Below are 13,771 nucleotides of genomic sequence, written 5' to 3'. Positions count from 1 at the left end.
TCCTCTTCTTTCTCCCTGGCAGCCTCTGAGGGCCTTCATGAAATTACTGGGGCTTCAAGAAGCACAAGTTGGAAATCACAACTCAATACTTTTTGGAGATCCAAGGATATATTTGTGCACTTCTAGTGATATGCAAAGCCTACAAATATTAGGTTAAATGTTATTTTATTTCTATTAATCAGTTTTATTACAATGTATCCATCATCTTTTTCTTATTTTAAGCATTTGAAATAGTGTATTATATTTATTCTTAATTACCTTTTTTGCAATATTTTAATTAAGTCATTAATTTGAGTTGCTTTGGGTAAGAAGGATGAGAAGAAATATTAATTTGTAGAAAATGTGATTATCTCTAGATTAAAGTTAATTACAAACTTTTTATGGCCCAGTGGATGAGATATGTTTTAGTGCAATGTTGTTTGACTGAAGGGCTGAATGTTCTTATGTACTTGTACAGATGTATGATGTGTACAATGGTCGATTCTCCTTTTAATTTAAAATAATTCAAAGTATTTTCTTTGAGCAAAATTTGACATTATTATGGAATATTATACTGGCAAACTGCCTTTGTTAACATATGGTAAGTTTATATCTCATTATTTCTTTGATTGCTCTCTGGTCAAATAATACGCTTTTATTTATTTTACTTGATGAAAATGGACTGTTTTCACTTGTTATAGTAATCACTTTCAATAAACATGGGATTGATGTATATTAACAGAGTTTTTGAGTTCGAGCTTTCATTGAAATGGTTTCCTAAGAGTTGATTGCATACCAGAGGGCAATTTTTCCTAAAATAGCTGGAAATTCATATTTCAATATACTGATTTCCAACGACAAATGATCAGACAACTATCCAGTGTGACTTTAGCCTTATTAGACTAAAAGTCTAATCAAATAAATCAGTAGCAACCATTGATGAAAAGAAAACATTCTCAAAAGTATTTAAAAGGACAAAATTAGTTTATAAACTAGTCTGTATGCTCACAATAAAACAGAAAATTGAAGTTTGGATTATTAAAACAAAAAGCATTTGCCTCAATTGTGATCAATTAGTTTTCTCTTTGAGTCTTTAAGCAATTTCACATGAATAATTGCCTTAGTTTTTCTCTGTAGTTTTGATTAAATTGTACATTTATTGTCTATCATGTGCCAACTTATGTTTTGTGGTAGAAATAGAAAGAGGAATGAGGTATTATACAGCTCAAGGATGAGATAGAGATGTAGGCAAATAATTCTAGTAGAATATTTGGGTATCATGTCATGTTAGAAATCCATTTAAGATAAATTTAAGGTAACATTAGAAAGACTGACCTTCTGTTGTAGAGCCTTTATGAAAGGAAAGTAGAGCTTTTGAATGGGAAAAGATATTTGCAAATCATACGCCTGATCGGGGTTACAATCCAAAATATATAAAGAATCTACACAACCTAATAAACATATCAGATGAACAAACAAAACAATATAAACAGACTCATAGATGCAGGAAACAGTTACTAGACTGGGGAGTAGTTGGTGAGTGGACAAAATAGGTGGAAATGATCAAGAGGTACAAACTTCTAATTATACAGTAAATAAATCATGGAGACATAGGGATTATAGTCAACAGTATTATAAGAACTTGGTATAGTGGTGAGTGGTAACTAGATTTATTGTGGGGATCATTTTGTAATGTATAAAAATATCAAATCACTATGACACACACCTGAAACTAATGGGATATTGTATGTCAGTTATACTTCAATTTGAAAAAATGAAATCCTGACACATGGCATAATATGAATGAACTTTAAATATCTTATACTAGGGGGCGCCTGAGTGGCTCAGTCAGTTAAGCGACTGCCTTCGGCTCCGGTCATGATCGTGGAGTCCTAGGATCGAGTCCCGCATCGGGTTCCCTGCTTGGCAGGGAGTCTGCTTCTCCCTCTGACCCTCCCCTCTCTCATGTGCTCGCTCGCTCTCTCTCTCATTCTCTCCCTCAAATAAATAAATAAAATCTTTAAAAAATATATACTAGGTGAAATAACCAGTCATAAAAGGACAAATACTGTATGAGTCCACCTATATGAAGTCCCTACTGTAGGCAAACTCATGGAGACAGAAAGTAGAATGTTGTTAGCCAGGAGCTCAGGAGAGAAGAAGGGATGGGGAGTTATTGTTTAATGGGTCAGTTTTAGATTGCAGTGATGAAAAAGTTCTGGAGATTGATGGTGGTGATGGTTGCACAACAATGTGAACACATTTAATGCTACAGAACTGTATATTTAAAAATGGTTGAAATGGTAAGTTTTATGTTATGTGTATTTTAACACATTTTTTAAAGAAGATAAAAGCATATAGCATTGTAGACATTCAATAAATAAATACTTTCTTAAACAGATGAACAAAACAAATAGAGCTTTTGTAGGGTTTTCAAGAATGAATAGAAGTTGCTAAATGAACAGGGATGGGAATTAATAATAATAATAGGTCAGAGGTTGAAGGAATAATAATGTCTTTACATGTAGAGATGCAGCCTGAACGCTTTTCGACTCAGTATCTGAGAAATTTCTTGTCTCTTTCTTGTATTGTTTAGTTTATTGACTGATTATTCTGCCCAAGCCAAAAACAAAACAATAACAAAACCCACAATTTTACATTTGTGCTAATTCTTGTAAATCTATCCGTAATACATATAAACATACTCAGAGAAAAAAATGTGCTAGATCAAAGTTTTCAGACTTGATGAAGCAAAAACTTGGGTTTCAGATTTGTGTCTCTGGAGTTACGGAAGGAGCAATTACGAGAAAAGTTTCTCTGTTTCTCTGCTTCAACCAGAACAGTCAAACTTTAAACTGGCTTTAATATTGAGGTTCTCATTTGGAGAGAAAAAAAAAGATTCTTTTGCAAATAGTAAATGTACAAGCAAGATACATTTAACTGAAATCCCCTATCAAACACTTAGCCTTGTGGTCCTTTGTTTAATCTATTCTAGATGACAAGGTACCTAAGAGCTTATTTATAGAATTGGAAACATTCATTCCTTGAAATCTATATTTACTTATTTGAAGTTCATTTATTTTTGCTCTCTGATGATTTTAGAAACCAGAGAAAAAAACACACTAATTGATCATATTAGAATGGAGTTAAGCCATGAAGAATTGGAAGCTGGATCTTGAAAACGGTAGTGCATGATGATTTTGAGAGAAAGAGAAAATAATTAAAGACAGGGAGAAAGAAGAATAAACATGGACCAAAAGCTATAGTACAGAGTTCAAGAACTGGTGTGCTGGTCCTAATTCTACCCTTATAAAAAAATGAACATTGAAAAATTAAGCTTTAATATCTGGATTATGTGATTTGTAAAATGAGAAGATAGAATAAAACAAAAAGATACATTTAAGCAATGATTATGTGTCTGGGGGCCCTCATCTGTCTCTATCACCTACTACAAACATTCATGCTTAGAAAACATAAGGTAAACCAAACTTTAGTGTGCATTAGAATCACCTGGAGCCTTGTTAAACCAGGAATTGCTGGGCTTCATCCTCAGAGTTTCTGATTTGGTGGGTCTAGGTTAAGCCTGAAAATGTGCCTCTTTGACAAGAGCCTGATGATGTTGCTGGTCCCAGGTATACATCTAGAAAACCTCTAAGAACAACAAATTGTATGAGTTTGAGTTTCTGAAATTCTGTCTTCTTCATATAAGAAAACATAATAGGGCCATCCTTTTGCCTGAAAACTTGTGGAAGCCTTTGTTATTGAGCAAATTAAACTAATTTTGTTTCAGAAATTAAAAGTTAAAAAGTTAGCCCAAGTGAGTATGACAGTATCCACTACTTTTATTTTGACACAATTGTTTCATTTACACAGCCCCTTTCTATTACTATTTTGCACAAAAATTGAGCTGTATTTGATCAGTTTATCACATTTTAAACCTTTGCTTTCATAGCATGCCTGTCATGTATATTTTAAAATTTTATATTTAGAGTCTCAGGATGAACTCTCAAGTTGAACTCTTGATGCCCCTCAAATACTTTTCCTGTAATTTGAGTATCTTGCTGGCAGATGGCAGAATTGATACCTTAAATAAACCTACCTCATGAAAATACTTGGAAACATCTTTTTAAAAACCAGCAAACCAAGGCTTTTCATTTAAATACATAAACCTGAAACTTTTTATGAAACACCGTTTAAAGATGAGTGATTTTCAAACAAGCTAATTTAAATGTACTCAGAATTATATAATGCCTTTTTTCCTGAGTGTTATTTTTAGTATAATTATTTGGGTACGGACCCAGGCTTACTAAGATTGCTGAGATCCTCACTGCGGAAGAAATGTGCTAAAGGGAGAATAAGACAGATATGCAAAGATTTTAAGAAAAATTTGAAAAATGGTACAGATTTTTATTTAGCTATAGCTGTATAACTTTCCATAGAGGAAAGTTATAGGGAAACTTATTTCATCTAATATAAGGAAAAAAAAAACCTAAACAGAGTAGAACATTAAATAATGTGCTGATACTTTCCATAAATGTCTTCAAATGTGACAGAGTGAATCCTTATGAGAATTATTGTTCAAGACATTCTTGAATAGGATGAGTATTAGTTTGAATGCTGTTCTGATTTCTTTGTGGCTCTAACAATGACCCTATTATAATTTAAGCTAATTTTTCCCCAAATGCTTATTTTCTATGTAATTAACTAGCTTTTAAAGTCTTTTTAATATTCATGTAGTTAAGAGCATAAAATTCCTTGGGGTCTTGCATTCTAAAGATTGTTTTTTTCATTAATAGATGCAATTTTGCTTTTCATATGGTTTAGACCATGGAACTATATTAGACAAATGCTATTCTCAATTCTCAATGCTATTCTCATTATTGAAGGGAAAACAACTGAAAATAAGAAAGGCCTTAGAAAGAAGAAAAAGAGTACATGTAAGATCTTTTCGTTTTAGAAATTTGAACGACGTTTCTGGTGATGGTTTCTGAAAATTGCAGTTCTTTTTTGGCTATTGCTTTAGCTTCCAGATATCACTTAAGACAGTGAATGAAAAGGTAATCATTACCCTTCAGAGGTAAAAGAAAATCTCTGTGGGTTTTATAGAACCTACTTGATTTCAATAAGTATTAAAAGGTTTTGTAATTTTGCACTGTCCCACGTTCAGGCTGAAGCCAAGTTGATTCTGCTCTGAGCTCAGCAGGATGAAACTTTTAGCAAGTATGAAACACTCTTAATTGGCCCACATTCTTTCAGTGGTGTAGCACACAGCCAGAGGCAATTACTTGTGATAACTGGCTATTGACTCAGCAACTGCACCAGAGAAAAAGGTTCTTAATGAATCCTGATCAGAGACCAGATTAGTTGACCAGCCCCTGGAGTTTATAATCCGGCATATGGAGTAAACATAAAGCCATCATTGAAGTCAGAGTAATTTAAGCACTCTACCAGAGTCAGTACAGTGTATGAAGAGTGAACGCAGCATTGGTGTCATGTTTGTGTTGAATCCTAGCCCAGACCTTTACTGTAACCTCATGCCAATTATTTAATTTATGCTAAGCACTAGAAATACAAGTGTAATCAAGCCACAGTATCTGCCTGCTCTCAAGGAATTTATGACCAACGAGGTTGTTGATGCGGTCAAGTTACTGATATTGCAATATATAAATATAGCATGGATTAATGTAATAGAGTTTGATGGTGCTATGGTAATGGTCATATAGTCAGCTGTAGGAGGGCCTCCTATTGAGATCAGGGAAGGTTCCCTGGAGGAAGGAACAACTTAGCAAAACCAGCAGGAAAAGTAGAAGTAATAACTCTTAAGTAAATATTGAGTGCTTGTCTGTTGTGTCAAACATTCAGGCAATAACAGTATAAGTGAAGTAGTTTAGTAGGACAATCCATTGAGATAGGAAATCTTATTCCATTTCCTCAGGATGAGAACACAGATGTTTAGGGAGGCTATATAAAATTACTGCAATGTTGCAGCTGAGCTGGGAGTCAAACGAAGTTAATGCTACCAATCTCTGTGCAGTACTGTGCAGAGTATTAGACAAATGGATTTGTAAGTCTTTTCTATAAAGGTGATATTGAAGTTATGGAAGTGGATTAGGTGCTCATTGATAATAGAATGAGGGGGATAGAGATCTGAGCATTATACCAGGGGCACTCTTTCCCATAGTCTGTAGGAACAGGGAAAAAAGAGCCAGAAAAATAAGTGAAGAAACTAGGAATGGGAAGAATGTTTCAAAATAGAATAGTCAGGAAGATAACATAAAATCATTATAGATTTAGCACTTTGCAATCCACTAATAGTCTTTGATGGAGGAAACACATTAGATTGTTGAGCAGAAAGCCTGGACCAAGGCATTAATGGGTGAGTGGTGAGAGAAGGAGTAAGTGCAGGGAGTTAAGCTCACTCTTGCTTAAAACAAATCAGTGGAGCTGTGGGTGGAGGCCGGAGCATGTAAAACAAATATTTTTTTTTTGTCTTCTTGTTTGCGTGGAGACTAGAGACTTTTATAGGGAATTTGCTTCTCTTGTAACTTTTACACATTTTGTCCTGTTTTGTGAGATTGATTGGGAATGAGGTATTCTCTCCTAGAGTATGAATTCCAAACTGAAAAATGCAATGTGTGAATTTTGTATATGAACACCTAGAAGTATTTTGAGTCTTGTCTTTAATTTTAGGAAAAGGTGTGATTTCACAGTATTTCCTTCAAGGATTAGAAAGAGTGGCATTTAGAATATTATCAAGGAGATAGAGTCTATCACTTTTCCCTTCCCCTCTCTCTCTTTTTAGTTAGCTCTTCCAGCCTGACATTCAGAACCTGAATTACACTAAAGAGATCTCAGTGGTTCTAACAGTCTCTTTCCAGTGCCATGTTTGTGTTCAATTCATATTATTAGGTCTCCTCTCCCATCTAAATTGTTTTTAGTGGAGAAGAGATGCGCAGTGAAAGTATGGGATTTGCTGTCAAACAGAGCGTAGGCTGGAATCATTTTTAACCTCATATTCACCTCCTGAATTCCCACCCATTCAATTATATTTTAAAATAGGCTATAGGAGCTAAGAAGAGAATTAAAGAGAATGAAGACAAAAAAAAATTTGGGAAATTAGTAATCTAAGTTTTCATTTTAGGAAACTAGAAAAAAGAACCAATTAAATACAAAGAGCACAGAAGAAATGAAAGAGGAGAATCACTAGGGATCCCATGAACATTAAAAGGATAACTTTATGTTTACAAACTTGGTAACCAATTCCTGGATCAATTCCTTGAAAGTCATAATTGGCAAAAACTCCCAAAGGAAGAAATGGACAACCTGAATAGGTCTATTTAACAGAAATCAAATTAATATCAATAACCTTCCAACACAGAAAGCACAAGGCCCAGATGGTGAGTTCTATCAAATTTAAGCAATTATACCAATTTCTACAATTACTTTCAGAGGATCAAAGCAGAGGGAATACTTTTTAACTCATTCTATGAGGCTAGCATTACCCTAATACTAAACCCAGACAAAGAGATTATAAGAAAAGAAAACCGCACACCAATATCTCTCATGAACATAGATGCTAAAATCATCAACAAAATATTAGTGGGTCAAATCCAACAGTGTATAAAAAGAATTATACATCGTGATCAAGTTGGGTTTATCCCAAGAATGCAAGGCTGGTTGAATGTTTGAAAATCAGTTAATACCATCCATCATATTAACAGGCTAAAAAAGAAAAAAGTACATAAGCATATCATTTAGTGAAGAAAAATCATTTGACAAAATCCAACACCCACTGATTATAAAACGATCAGTAAACTAAGAATAGAGGAGAATTTCCTCAACTTGATGAAGAATATGTACAAAAAAACCCTATATCTAGCATCATACCTAATGGTAAGAAGTTAGAAGCTCTTCCACTAGAACAAGGCAAGGATGTTCCCTTTCACCGTTCCTTTATGACATCATACTCATCATACTGCAAGTCCTAGCTAATGCAATAAGACCCCCCTCCCCAAAAAGGAAATAAAGTTATATAGATTGGGAAGAAAAATGTCTTTGTTCACAAATGATATGATCATCTATAATCTGAAAGAATCACCAAAACAACTCCTGGAACTAATCAGCAATTATGGCCAGAATGAACAATCTGCATCTTTAGATTAGAGAATCACACTGAATATTGAGTCAGATAAGTAACAATCCAGTTAATGAACCTGGAAATCCTGTTTTGCTTAAGCTAGTTCAGACTGGACTTCTGCCATTTGCAACTTTGCCGAGTTAGTCTAAGAATTGTCTTAATTTGCAGTCACTGGTTTTTTGCTTATTTTGCCATAGCATTATCAATTTATATCTATTAAAAGCATCTTTAATAATTTTTATTTACAATTTGTGTTTCTTATAGAATAATGATTTTAAACATATTATGGTAGATTACTCATTTTTTTTTATTACTGCATTTGCTTATTTGTTAGGATAATTTCCCTGCTATGTAGGGTTGCCTCACTGAAAGATTCCCTCACCTATTTTTCTAATATTAACCCCAAAAGAATAAATAGAGCATAAGAAACATGAGCAAATATGGAATATATACCTAAAATTAAATACAGTTAGAATCTGGCACCTTTATACCTATATACACTTATGTTACATAGGATATGATACACATTTTGGTCAACAAAATTGCCGAAAACCAGCAAATGAGCTGAAATGATATTCTAATTTGCCACGTGGAAGAATTAAGGTTGGCCAAACAGGCAAGATTGGATATTAAGATTTATTAAATTTATTTTTTAAATATATGTTATACAATGGAAGAATTAGTAGTTAGGCAGTTTACATACTTATATTGATTACTCAAAATCTTTTAGGGAATTAATTGTATTGGGCAACCTTTAAAAGGAAGCCAGGGTAATTGAAATACTATTAATTAAAAGGATCAAGTGAACAAGATAAGCAGGCATCTTTCTTTCCTCTGCGTCAAGTAGAAAGTTCTGTGTCACAGGATAGATTCATGTTTAAATATATTTTTTACCTATAAGTATGTAATTTTTCGAGATTTACTTATTTGAGGGGGTGAGGGGGCAAAGGCAGAAAGAGAGAATCCCAAGAGGAATCTGCACTGAGTGCAGATCCTGACCTGGGGCTCAGTCCCACAACCCTGAGCCTGAGATCACGACCTAAGCTGAAACCAAAAGTCAGACGCTTAACCGACTGTGCCATCCAGGCGCCCCTACCTATCAGTATTTATTAATTGTAGGTTCAGTTGTCAGAAAAAAAAAACATAAAATAAAATAAACAAAAACTATGTGCGAATACTAAAATGTGATAGGCATAGGACATACCCTTAAAAAGTTCCAAATATAGCTATAGATCTTATAAATATCTGTTTTTATTTTCTTTTTATTACAAATAATTTCAGACATACCAAGAAGTAGAGAGAAGAGTATAATGAAATTTCATCAGGTCCTGGGTCTCTGTGTTCTTATATATAGCCCACACTTTTGCTTGCCCACCTCTGTGGTAAGGGAGGCAGAACCATTCAGCTGTGACTGTTAGCCTCCTCCCCCTGCCCCACTTGGTTCTAGCAGTGGAAGGTTCTAGTGAGAGGTAGGAAGGATGGGGCAAAGAGCACCCTCAGGAGGTTTCTCCCCCCACACATATTTCTTTGCTTCAAACATCATGTAAACATGTTGCCTTATTTGCTTCATTAACTATTTTTGCTTGTTTAAATAATTATGTAACAGACATCATGTTGTCGAACCTACAAATCCCTCACTATGCATCTGGAAAAAAATACATTGTCTTCATAACTAAACCATCATTATCACATCTAACCAATTTAACAATAATACCATAATACCATTTTAAAATGTTTTGAAATAGTTCTGATTGTCCCAAAATGTCCTTTGTGATTGATTTGTTTGAACCATACTCCAGTTAAGATCCCCACATTTTAGCATATCTCATGCAATATTCAGAGTATGTTTATACTAAAATAATATTTTTTGATTATATAAATTTCAAATTTAACTAGATGTTCTGTGTTTTTATTTGGTAAATCTAGCAATAATACAGCCAACTTGGGTATTATGTTTTTATCTGTCACAGATATTTGTCAAGCCCTGGTTTAGTTGCCAGCAGTAAATATGAAGAGATGGTCAAGGTTTTATGGAGCAGGCATTATATAATTAAGGATGATGATCAGGCAATAAACAATTAAATGAACAAGATTTTGATAATAGTGCCATGAAGAAAGAAAAGTGGGGGGCGGAGCAAGATGGCAGAGGAGTAGGAGACCTGGATTTCGTCTGGTCTCAGGAATTCAGCTGAATAGGGATCAAACCATTCTGAACACCTACGAACTCAACAGGAAATCAAAGATAAAGTAGTAACAACACTCTGAACAGAAAAGTGACCACTTTCAGGAAGGTAGAATGTGCAGAGAAGTGAATCCGAGGCGATATTTTGGAGGATAGATAGCGGGGAGGGGGCCACCTGCACATAGAATTCATGGCTTTTTTACCATAATTCATTAGCTTTTCAAAGTTAATTTTTTTAACAGTTTTGTTTTTGAATTTTTCTTTTTCTCATTTTCAACCAACATCTTATCAATCCATTTTTTAAAAAAAAATTTTTATTTTTCATTTTTATAGTCATATTTTTATCCCTTCATAGTACTTACCCTTATTTTTGGCATATATATAAATATATATATATATATATATATATATATATATATATATATATATAAGTTCTCTCTTTAAAATTTTGAGATACAGTTTCTTCTAACAGATCAAAATATACCCTAAATCACTACTGTATGACTTTGTTCTAGTCTCCTGCCTGATCACATTCTCTCCCTTTTTTTTAATCTTCTTTTTTCTTTTTAAAAACAACTTCTTATCATCAATTCCTTTTATAAAATCTTTTATACTTTTCATCTTTACAGTCATCTTCCATCCCTTCATTGTATCAACCCTTATTTTGTACACATATAAGTCTTTCTTCCTTTAAAATTTTAGCAGGCACTTTCTTCTAACAGACCAAAATACTCCCAAAACCTAGTCTGTGGCACTGATCTATGCACTAGCCTGATCATATTTGATCATATTCTTTTGTTTTGTTTTGTTCTGTTTTTGTTTGTTTTTATCTTTTTCCTTTTTTTTTTTTTCTCTTTCTTCTTTCTTTGCCTTTCTTGTCCCATGGTTTCAGGTCTTTTCTGATTTGTATAGAGTATATTTGCTGGAGACGTTGTTAACCTGTTAGCATTCTGTTCTCTCACTCATCTGTTCGCCTCTGGACAAAATGACAAGACGAAAAAAATCACCTCAGCAAAAAGAACAAGAGGTAGTACCGTCTGCCAGGGACCTACTCAATACGGACATTAGTACGATGTCGGACCTGGAGTTCAGAATCATGACTTTAAAGATACTAGCTGGGCTTGAAAAAAGTGTGGAAGTTATTAGAGAAACACCTTTTGGAGAAATAAAAACTAAAATCTAACCAAGTCGAAATCAAAAAGGCTATTAATGAGGTGCAATCAAAAATGGAGGCACTAACTGCTAGGATAAATGAGGCAGAAGAGAGAATCAGTGATATAGAAGACCAAATGATGGAAAATAAAGAGGCTGAGAAAGAGAGAGATAAACAACTACTGGATCACAAGGGCAGAATTTGAGAGATAAACGATATGATAAGACGAAACAACATTAGAATAATTGGGATCCCAGAAGAAGAAGAAAGAGAGAGAGCGGCAGAAGGTATATTGGAGCAAATAGTAGCAGAGAACTTCCCTAATGTGGGGAAGGAAACAGGCATCAAAATCCAGGAGGCACAGAGAACCCCTCTCAAAATCAATAAAAATAGGTCAACAGGCCAACATCTAATAGTAAACCTTACGAGTCTCAGAGACAAAGAGAAAATCCTGAAGGCAGCTCGGTAGAAGAGATATGTAACCTACAATGGTAGAAATATTAGATTGGCAAAAGACCTACCCACAGAGACCTGGCAGGCCAGAAATGACTGCCATGATATCTTCAGAGCACTAAACGAGAAAAAAATGCAGCCAAGAATACTATATCCAGCTAGGCTGTCATTAAAAATAGGATAGATAAAAATCTTCCAGGACAAACAAAAACTAAAGGAATTTGCAAACATGAAACCAGCCCTACAAGAAATATTGAAAGGGGTCCTCTAAGCAAAAAGAGAGCCTAAAAGCAGCATAGATCAGAAAGGAACACAGACAATGTACAGTAACAGTCACCTACAGGCAATACAGTGGCACTAAATTCATACCTTTCAATAGTTACCCTGAATGTAAATGGGCTAAATGCCCCAATCAAAAGACACAGGCTATCAGATTGGATTAAAAAACAAAATCCATCCATATGCTGTCTGCAAGAGACTCATTTTAGACCCAAAGACACCCCCAGATTGAAAGTGAGGGGGTGGAAAACCATTTACCATGCTAATGGACACCCAAAGAAAGCTGGGGTGGCAATCCTTATATCAGACATATTAGATTTTAAACCAAAGACTGTAATAAGAGATGAGGAAGGACACTATATCGTACTTAAAGGGTCTATCCAACAAGAAGATCTAACACTTGTAAATATCTATGCCCCGAACATGGGAGCAGCCAATTATATAAGGCAATTAATAACAAAAGCAAAGAAACACATTGACAACAATACAATTTTAGTGGGGGACTTTAACACCCAGATCATCTAAGCAAAAGATCAACAAGGAAATAAAGACTTTAAATGACACACTGGACCAAATGGACTTCACAGACATATTCAGAACATTCTATCCCAAAGCAACGGAATACACATTCTTCTCCAGTGCCCATGGAACATTCTCCAGAATTGATCACATCCTAGGTCACAAATCAGGTCTCAACTGGTCCCCAAAGTTTGGGATTATTCCGTGCATATTTTCAGACCACAATGCTATGAAACTAGAACTCAATCACAAGAGGAAAGGCGGAAAGAACTAAAATACGTGGAACCTAAAGAGCGTCCTGTTAAAGAATGAATAGATCAACCAGGAAATTAAAGAAGAATTTAAAAAATTCATGGAAACCAATGAAAATGAAAACACAATTGTTCAAAATCTTTGGAATACAGCAAAGGCAGTCCTGAGAGGAAAGTATATAGCAATACAAGCCTTTCTCAAGAAACAAGAAAGGTCTCAAATACACAACCTAACCCTACACCTAAAGGAGCTAGAGAAAAAACAGCAAATAAAGCCTAAGCCCAGCAGGAGAAGAGAAATCATAAAGATCAGAGCAGAAATCAATGAATTAGAAACCAAAAGAACAGTAGAACAGATCAAAGAAACTAGGAGCTGGTTCTTTGAAAGAATTACCAGGATTGATAAACCCCTGGCCAGACCTATCCAAAAGAAAAGAGAAATGACCCAAATCAACAAAATCATGAATGAAAGAGGAGAGATCACAACCAACACCAAAGAAATATAAACAATTATAAGAACATATTATGAGCAAATCTATGCCAGCAAATTAGATAACCTGGGAGAAATGGGTGCATTCCTAGAGATGTATCAACTACCAAAATTGAACCAGGAAGAAATAGAAAACCTGAACAGACCTATAACCACTAAGGAAATTGAAGCAGTCATCAAAAATCTCCCCACAAACAAAAGCCCGGGGCCAGATGGCTTCCCAGGGGAATTCTATCAAACATTTAAAGAAGAATTAATACCTATTCTCCTGAAACTGTTCCAAAAAATTGAAATGGAAGGAAAACTTCCAAACTCATTTTATGAGGCC

General features: G+C 34.6%; 1 protein-coding gene across 4 annotated transcripts in view; it reads left to right on the top strand.

Moving 5' to 3' along the window:
- The window catches only part of DPP10 (dipeptidyl peptidase like 10), a 1,417,029-nt gene that overhangs the window by 958,698 nt on the left and 444,560 nt on the right, over nucleotides 1–13,771 (top strand). The gene's annotated exons all lie outside the window — the stretch shown is intronic.

This window comes from Zalophus californianus, chromosome 3 (assembly GCF_009762305.2).
Source record: "Zalophus californianus isolate mZalCal1 chromosome 3, mZalCal1.pri.v2, whole genome shotgun sequence".
Classification (NCBI taxonomy): domain Eukaryota; kingdom Metazoa; phylum Chordata; class Mammalia; order Carnivora; family Otariidae; genus Zalophus; species Zalophus californianus.
The sequence above is the reverse complement of the archived record's forward strand: the minus strand, read 5'-3'. Positions and strand labels throughout refer to the sequence as shown.